The sequence below is a fragment of the Callorhinchus milii genome, unplaced genomic scaffold, assembly GCF_018977255.1.
Source record: "Callorhinchus milii isolate IMCB2004 unplaced genomic scaffold, IMCB_Cmil_1.0 Scaffold1, whole genome shotgun sequence".
Classification (NCBI taxonomy): Eukaryota; Metazoa; Chordata; class Chondrichthyes; order Chimaeriformes; family Callorhinchidae; genus Callorhinchus; species Callorhinchus milii.
Window position 1 is genome coordinate 26,480,338 of NW_024704742.1, and position 8,266 is coordinate 26,488,603.

Sequence of the window (8,266 nt, forward strand, 5' to 3'; positions counted from 1 at the left end):
CAAGGTTTTGCCCTGCCAGGAATCGAACCAGGGTCTCTCGCTTGTGAGGCAAGTGCTCTAACCACTGAGCTACAGGGCTCCACCTATTTCAAAATAGTTGGAGCCATTGAGACGAATGCATCTTTAATTATAGAGATTTCAACATATCTGGCCAAATGTTAGAGTATAATACCAGAAAATGGTAAGCACGGCATTCCCATTTCAATTTCTTTTCATATTTTTTGAAGATTCTTTTAATCGATTGTTTCTGAAAGGATCTGAAGCGTACGTGCTTTTCTCCATCCACCCCTTCTGTAAATACAGAGTAACATTCTTGAAGCTTATCCCAACCTTTTCGCCCACAAATATACAATCAATTCACTTTACAGTATAAAAAGCAAAATACTGCAGATGCTGGAAATCCGAAACACAAACAGAAGTCGTTGGGAACACTCAGCAGGTCAGGCAGCATCTATGGACAAAGGACAGTGAGTCAACACTCGGCTGAGTGTTCCCAGCGATTTCTGCTTTTGTGTCACTTTTACAGTATTTTCTGTGAAACGCTTTGAGACGTCTAGAAGACATGAAAAGCGCTATATCAAATGCAAGGATGATTATGGTTATGCATGTGAGGAGATACAGATTGTTTGAGGTACATTGTGTGAGTGTAGCACTCCCCCCCCCCCCCCAGTTTCACAGTCAAATTATATTTTTGGTGTGAAGGTGTCCTGTGGTGCACGCTGTATACACCAACAGAAGTTAAAAATTCAGCTCATTTTGTTTTGAAATAATCTGTCAGACTTTAAGACCTGGACTGCCTGGTTAATCTCAGTTTGACTAATGATGAGGAGACATGTGTCACAGTAAAAGGCTGTGGATATGGACCTGAAGCTGTGGAGACCACCCAGTAACAGAGCTGTAAATAATTGATTAACTTGGTAAGTGCTTGTCATCTCTTGGAGTTTCCTAAGTGTGTTTTTTTTCTCAATTAACATGTCAAGTATGGGTACTGTGAATTGACATTTTGGTAGCAGATCAATGCATTTCAAATGAGGCGTTAATGCAGAAATTGAATCTGGGTGTAGATTTATTCCAGATTGCATTTTGAAGCGTCCATGATTGGAAAAATTCTTAAATGCAGCCTTGTTGTTGTAACTGCTTTTCTATAATTTCCTCTAAGATGCTCTGAAATGTTAACTAAATAGAGTAAATCTAAACCAGGTAGAATTTTCCCCCAAATAGGATGCACATGCATTACAGGACAGTCAACAGGTCCCAATCATCAGACACATAGGAATGAAGCTCAGGCATGTCTAGATGTTCTTCTCCTGAACTTGTGTTTGCCTGATATTGATTTGTAAGTTTTTAGCATTCATGAGCAAATGAAGCTATTTTACTGGCAAATGAATATGCAGGGCAATCACTGGTAGAAATAATGTGTTTTTTTTTCTTTTTAGAAAAAGTAGATATCGGTACATTCTGGTTGCTTTCAACGTAAAAGTCGAAGGTTAAACTTGAGTCAGTAAGATAATGTGAGCAGAGAAATGTAAAATGTTAAATGATAAATGCACTGCTTGTCTGTAAAACTGAAACTTGAAGAGCTCTGCTTTGATCAGTACGCTGAGTTGATGTTGCGCTGACTTTTCTTAACCCACTCGAATACTTAGCTGCTTGTTGATCAGACATTAATCACCATTCTAAAGTTATCAAGTGCCTGTTTGTGATTACTTCACATTAGCTGTACATCTCCGATGTGCAAGTCTTCCACCACACCTGCATTTGCCTTCTATATTAAACCACTTGTATTAACGCTGTTGCTGCTGTGTAAGTCCTCGACTGCAGTTATCGGTTGTGAACTTTTTCTTTGAATTAAAAATGGCAATTCTATCAGTTTCACATCTGTCGTCCTATTGACATGTCCACAGATTTCGTTGGAATCACTGCATAAATTTTATTCGACACACACTCTGAACAACTCTTTTAAGTGCTCTGAAACGCTACCCTGTCGCTATGGAAATTCAATTTCTTTTTGTTGATCTCCAGGGGCATTCTAATCACACATCTCTCTCTTTTTCCCTTCCCTCACCCCCTGCCTCCAATACCCCCATAGTGAGGGAGAAAAACTTTAGGATGAGTCAACCCATGTTGCTCAAATTCCCCTCAGCAGTTGACTCCAGGCCTGACAGGCATCTTGAAACACCACTGACTGCTCAGCCCTGATCGGGAAGCTGTGCAGGTGATGGAGAGGCTTTGCTAAGTAAATGGCAAGTGCTTTTAAAAGAGCAACAAAAAATTTAAAATATTTAGCAGTGAGTCGGAATGGAACATTCCCACTCCAGGCAATCTCTGGCAGACCTAAAAATAGCCAGCAGCTGCTTATCTTCAGTCCTGGTTTGATTCTGTTTTCCTGACACAGTTGATATATTGCAGACCCTGCAGCTTGCTGCTTCTCTGTACAAAAAAGGTTTGATGATGTTTGGATTTCTTCACTTCTGTTTTACATCTTTACTTCTCCACCCGCCCCCAATTAATTCAGTAATATATAATAAGCCTTGGATTTGTTATAGTACCTTATCACGTCGTTGAAACGTCTCAAAGCGTTTCACAGAATATATTGTGAAGTGGTTGAATCAGAATCACAACTTTTTTTTGATTGATTTTGTGGGTAAAGCGAGGCAGCCAATAGCTCTAAGCAGTGTCCCACGATCTGTCGTGCATTGAGTGACCACAATTTTTTTTGAGGGATTATTACCCTCAGAAAGCGATCCGCCAATCGATTAACAACTGGGTTCCAACTTATTGCTAGGTAAACAGAGGCGTGTGGAGTACGGGAACTTGCCTAACGTTTCGCCCCACTTGGGAATCAAACCTGGGTCTTCTCACTTGTGAGGCGAACATGCTAACCACTGAGCTACAGGACTCCATGAGCTGCCTCAGTCAGAAAATTAGATGTTTGAGGTCTATCCATGAGCTCATAATAACAGCAGATCTGTGATTCTGATTTAAATCTCCAATTTGTTGTTGGCAAATTGGCTGCCTAGTTTGCCTACAAAAATAGTCACTCCACCGTAAATCCCGTGAAACACTTTGAGATTTCCTCTGCATGTGAAAGGCGCTATATCAAGTCCAAGATCAAGCAGTGAGGTGGATTTGTGGCAAACATGGGAAGCGGCTGCAAGAGAGGGAGAGCTCTGGCCTACACTGACCTGTCACTGAGCACCCTGGAGGTGGAGACGGCTTTACAGTGGGCACATATATTTGCCAAGGTCCCTCGCATGAAGACCTGGGTTAAGCAGCCGGTGCTGAGTAAACCTGGTAGCTTGCATTGGACTTCGACCACGAGAACATCAAGGTGGCTGGTAGGATGCAAGCTGATGACAGCATAGTCAGCCTGGCTCCTCAGCAGGACTTGGAAGAGCAGACCAGTCATTGGGGGAAGGAACTCCTCCCTCTCAGCTTCCATTACTCCTGCAAGCCAAAGCCCTAACAGGTAGGGTGGTCCTAGCTGGAAAAGCAATAAGAAAGCTTGCCAGGTAGTGCTCTCAATGGCAAATAACGCGATTTTAGCTGGTTAGGCTCTAGCAGTACCCCATCAAACACTCTGGGATCCCCAAGCCTTGACTCCTGCCAACCTGCGCCTACTACTTTCTGGAATTAGGAAAGCAGGATGCATCCCTCCATGGAGTGAGTGTGCATTCCATTCCAATAAACGTCTCTGGTATTTCTATGTGCAGGTGGGAAGCATGGAACTCTGTTCGGTTTGAATACTCGTAAGTACGGTGATGGGTGTTCGTATGTGTCAGATCTGGTTGACTAAAACAAAATAGATTAATTGGTCATCTCATTGTTCTTTTGGGGAGGGAGGGCAGAGGGGGATATGTTGCTGGTATAGATTTGCTGCCCAAACCAGCTCACTGTGCAAAGCACTGCGTGGGATTTGAAATGAGGGGGGGGGGGGGGGCTATATCTAATGCAAACATTTATGCTATAATTTTTCACACTCGCTTGCTGTTCGAGTTTGCAAATGCACCTTTTTAAAACTGAACAATCCAGTGCTGTGGCCAGTGTTCAGATAAAACAATAATACTCTGTTGGCATCTTCCATCGCTTCAAGTCAGAATATACAGACCTGTCCACCACCCGCCACAAGATGGCACTGTAACCCTTAACATCTGATGAGTGGCAGAATGCTTCGATAACCACCAACTTTAAGCTCTCACCAGCTTTCTCTTTAAAAAGTTGATTTTAAAAATGTCTAAAACGTTACCTGGAAGCCAAAATGTCCGTTGTTTTTTTAAAATGTTCAGTTCTGCCTATTTCTCTTTGACCGTGCCTTCAGCTCCCCTCTCGACTCTCTTCCTCCTCCTCGCTCCCTCCCTTCCCTCCCCTCACCCTGACCCCCCCCCTCTCCCCCCCCCCCCCCCCCCCCTGACCATTTCCCCCTCCTCACTCCCTCCCTCCCCTCCCCTCATCCTGACCATTTCCTCCTGCTCGGGTCATGACCCAACTGTGCAGCGCCTTGGGACGTCCTCCTGACGTGAAAGGCGCTCTATAAATGGAATCTTGTTGTTGTTGTTGTTGTTGTATTCGTCCCAATTGTTTCTCCCAGAATGTGAAGCCATTGATCATCAAAGCTTTGGGCCACTTTATGGCAGATCCAAACTAAGGAGAGGTGACAACCTTGTGATAAGGACATCAGTGTTCAACACAAAATTGCCAATTTAAACTCTTCGAAGCTCTTGCTACCATGGGGAGACCATGGAGAATTTGGACCATTTCAGTGCCTTGGGACAACCTCCTGATGTGAAAGGTGCTATAGTAATGTAATTTGTTGTTGTTATTAATGACTGGGTCCTGCCTTATTTAATAGACTAAGGATGAAGAAGACTCACGATCTTCCAAGAGAAGAAAACTAAAATTTCTCTCTGATCCCTGAATGTGCTCAAGTGAAATCTCCAGGATACTAATACATTTACAGTCTGTGTCGCCCAAGCCTGACCATTTTGTATTCCAGTACCCAGCAAGAGATTTTATATCCATGGGATTTTCTTCCTATCACTTGCAAGATCTAAACTATGAATTAATTTAACCAGTTCCGTCAGCAACAATTTTCTGCATAATATTCAGGCTTATATCCAACCCCCCTCCCCACCATTCACCCACATCACATACACCTCAATGAAAAATGCTCCTACCCACGTCCACACCTTGAAAATTACAGAGCGGGTGAAATTGCTGTGATGACATGGTGATAAACAATGAAACATTACAACGTACTGAGTGTAGCTGAACACTTAATCAGACCCATGGGTCCACTCAGTGTGCGCACACACAATTCAGTGCAGCGCTTAACATCCTGCTCTGCCCAAGGCAACCAATTTGAAATCCGGCAGAGGGATAAGAATAGGAGCCTTCAAGCACTCCAGGTTTGAGAGTTTTACCATTTGCTTTCATGTGCCTAGTAGTGGCACTGCTCCATCTTTATAGTATAATATATTCCCATTTTACACTCTCTCTCGCTTTACAATATAGGATTCCTGTATTTTACAGGAACAAATACATATGAGAAGCTGTGCACGTGAAGATTGCCACAGGTTCCTATTTATTGCATTGAGCTGCACCTCCATTGTGGGTTTGCAGCATTTTCATCTTGTGCCGCAGTGCCCTCTGCCGGTCAGATTTAATGATAATCAAAATAATCCTTGCATTTGTACAGGACCTTTCACATCAGGGGGACATCTCATCTCAAAGGGCTTCACAGTATTTACTGTTAAGTGGAGTGACCTCTGTGCACATTTGGGCTGCTGCAAATACACAATGTCCACAAACAGCCATGAAAGAAATGACCGATTTTATTTGAAGTGTTGACCAGGACACCGGGAGAAACTCCCTTTTTAATTAGTGTCACGGGATCTTTTACTTCTATGTAAATACAAGTTGTTATTGTTCTCCTACACACACCCAAACTTGAAAAGCGTCTATCAAAGAGTTACCGATTAACAGGATCCACCTGATTCTGACTGAAGCTTTCCTTGGATAGACTGGGAGGGAGAAACTTGGAAGGCTGTAGTACTAGTAAGGATGACGCTATTATATATGACATTTTTAAAAAACTAAGATTTATTGACATCAATATATGATTTTATTTCCTCTACAAATGTACTATGATGACACTCGAATGCAGCGCTGGGGGTGTGATTCAATGCTGGAGGTGCCATCCTTTGGATGAGATGTTAAATTTCTGCCTGGAAATTAAAGATCTCATGGCACTATTCGAAAGAGAAAGGAGTTTCTCCCGATATTCTGGCCAACAATCCCCAAAATAAAATTGATTATTCACTTTGTGGCTTTTTATAGGACATTGCCGTGTTCACTTTCAAATACACAGTCACTGCACTTTTTCGAGAAAATTCTGTGAAGCGCTTTGAGACGGCTTCCTGATGTTGAAAGGCCCGATATCAAATGAAAGGATTATTATTATTGTTTGTCAGTTGCCAATAACACAGGTAGCCTTGGATTAAAGGCCACTCGATTGTGCCTCACATGGTACACTCAGAAGAAAATAAATAATTAAAAGCAGAATAGTGAATTTAATAATAAATGCTGAGAAGGTTTCTGGCATGATTTTTTCTTTGTTCCAAACAATTATCTCAGCAGGTCTCCACATACATAAACAAGTAGCTATAATTACAATAAGGGCCAAATCAGGTTTGAGACTGTTGCAAATGTCTATCCTTAGTTTATTCACTAATGAATGGAAATTTTTTACGCACGCCTCTTTCCCATGTATCCTTTTGAATCCAGACAAGTAGCTGGTATTTAATCTGCCCAATTTAATAGAATGAAATAACAGGGATTTCTTGCCATTTGAATCCAGTCCCAACATAAAGCACACTAGCTCTTCAACTTTAGCACTCGGAATGTATCCAAGGTTATAAGTAAGCAGCAAAATGACAAATTTGGTGATAAATTTGGTAATTGCTTGGTTTAGAGTCCAGCAGCTTTCCACATATAACTAAACAGCAAAATTGTGAAATGACAATGAAGAAATTCTTTTCATCCCATCTTCCACAATTTTATTGATAGCCCATCTTTTATTACTTTATCTCACTTCAACAAGAATAATTTGCAATTATACAAGTTTACATTTATGCAGGGCCTTTCACATTGAGAGGACTGAAAGTGCTTCACACAACTGACTGGGGCCTGAGCTTGGGTGGGGGAGGCAGAAACAACAAGGTAGAAGAGAAAGGTCTTCAGGCAGGCTTTCAAGGGAGGAGGGGGCAAGACGGCATGTCAATGGAATGGAGTTCCAGTGGGAGGTGAACGTTGGTTTAAAGCTCACCCATTGATGGGATGGGTTGGTGTGTGTGTAAAGCAGAAACTACCCACCTCCATTCAGGTCAGAAGGAATGGGCCAAGACATTGTTTGTCTCCTACCATTCCCAGGGCAAAAGGAGGGAGAATCCATGTTAGGGTTTCTCCTCCTTTTCCCATCTGCGTTTAGATGGGTGATGAAACATAGTCCTTCATAGACTGTTATAATAATAATAATCCTTACATTTGATATAGCGCTTTTCACGTCGGGAGGACGTCCCAAAGCGCTTCACAGAATAATAATAATAATCCTTGCATTTGATATAGCGCTCTTCACGTCGGGAGGACGTCCCAAAGTGCTTCACAGAACACACTGTAAAGTGAATTGACCTTTTTATTTGTGGGCGAACGCAGCAGCCAATTGCGCACAGCAATGTCCCACAAACAGCCGTGGATTGAAAATGACCAATTTATTATTGTTTTTGGTTTTGGAGGGATTATTATTAGGCTCTGTGTGGAGTAAGGAAACTTGCCCAAGGTTTCTCCCTGCCTGGAATTGAACTCAGGTCTCTCACTTGCAAAGCGAGTGCTCTGACTCTGACTCTGAGAGCTACAGGACTCCTTGACTTACAAAGACACAATCAATGCACTTTATCCAAACCTCTTGTGACATGCTTTGATACCCATCAATGTGAAAAGGCACCATGTCAAATGCAAAGATTATTATTTTTGTTATTGGTATTATTATATCATGCACAACCTATACAGTTTACTCCCTCATTTTCTGTAACTGTGCATTTACTCTCCTTTGAGTAAAGTTATGGGCAATATCTCTTGTCCCTGGGGTAACATTGCAGTCAGTCAGGGTCATTTAATATGAATTCAAATATTCCTGGAGTTGATGTCATGGAGTTTTCCTCTGATTATTTATAATGAAGAAAGTTAATGAAATAGACCATGGAAAGTGATT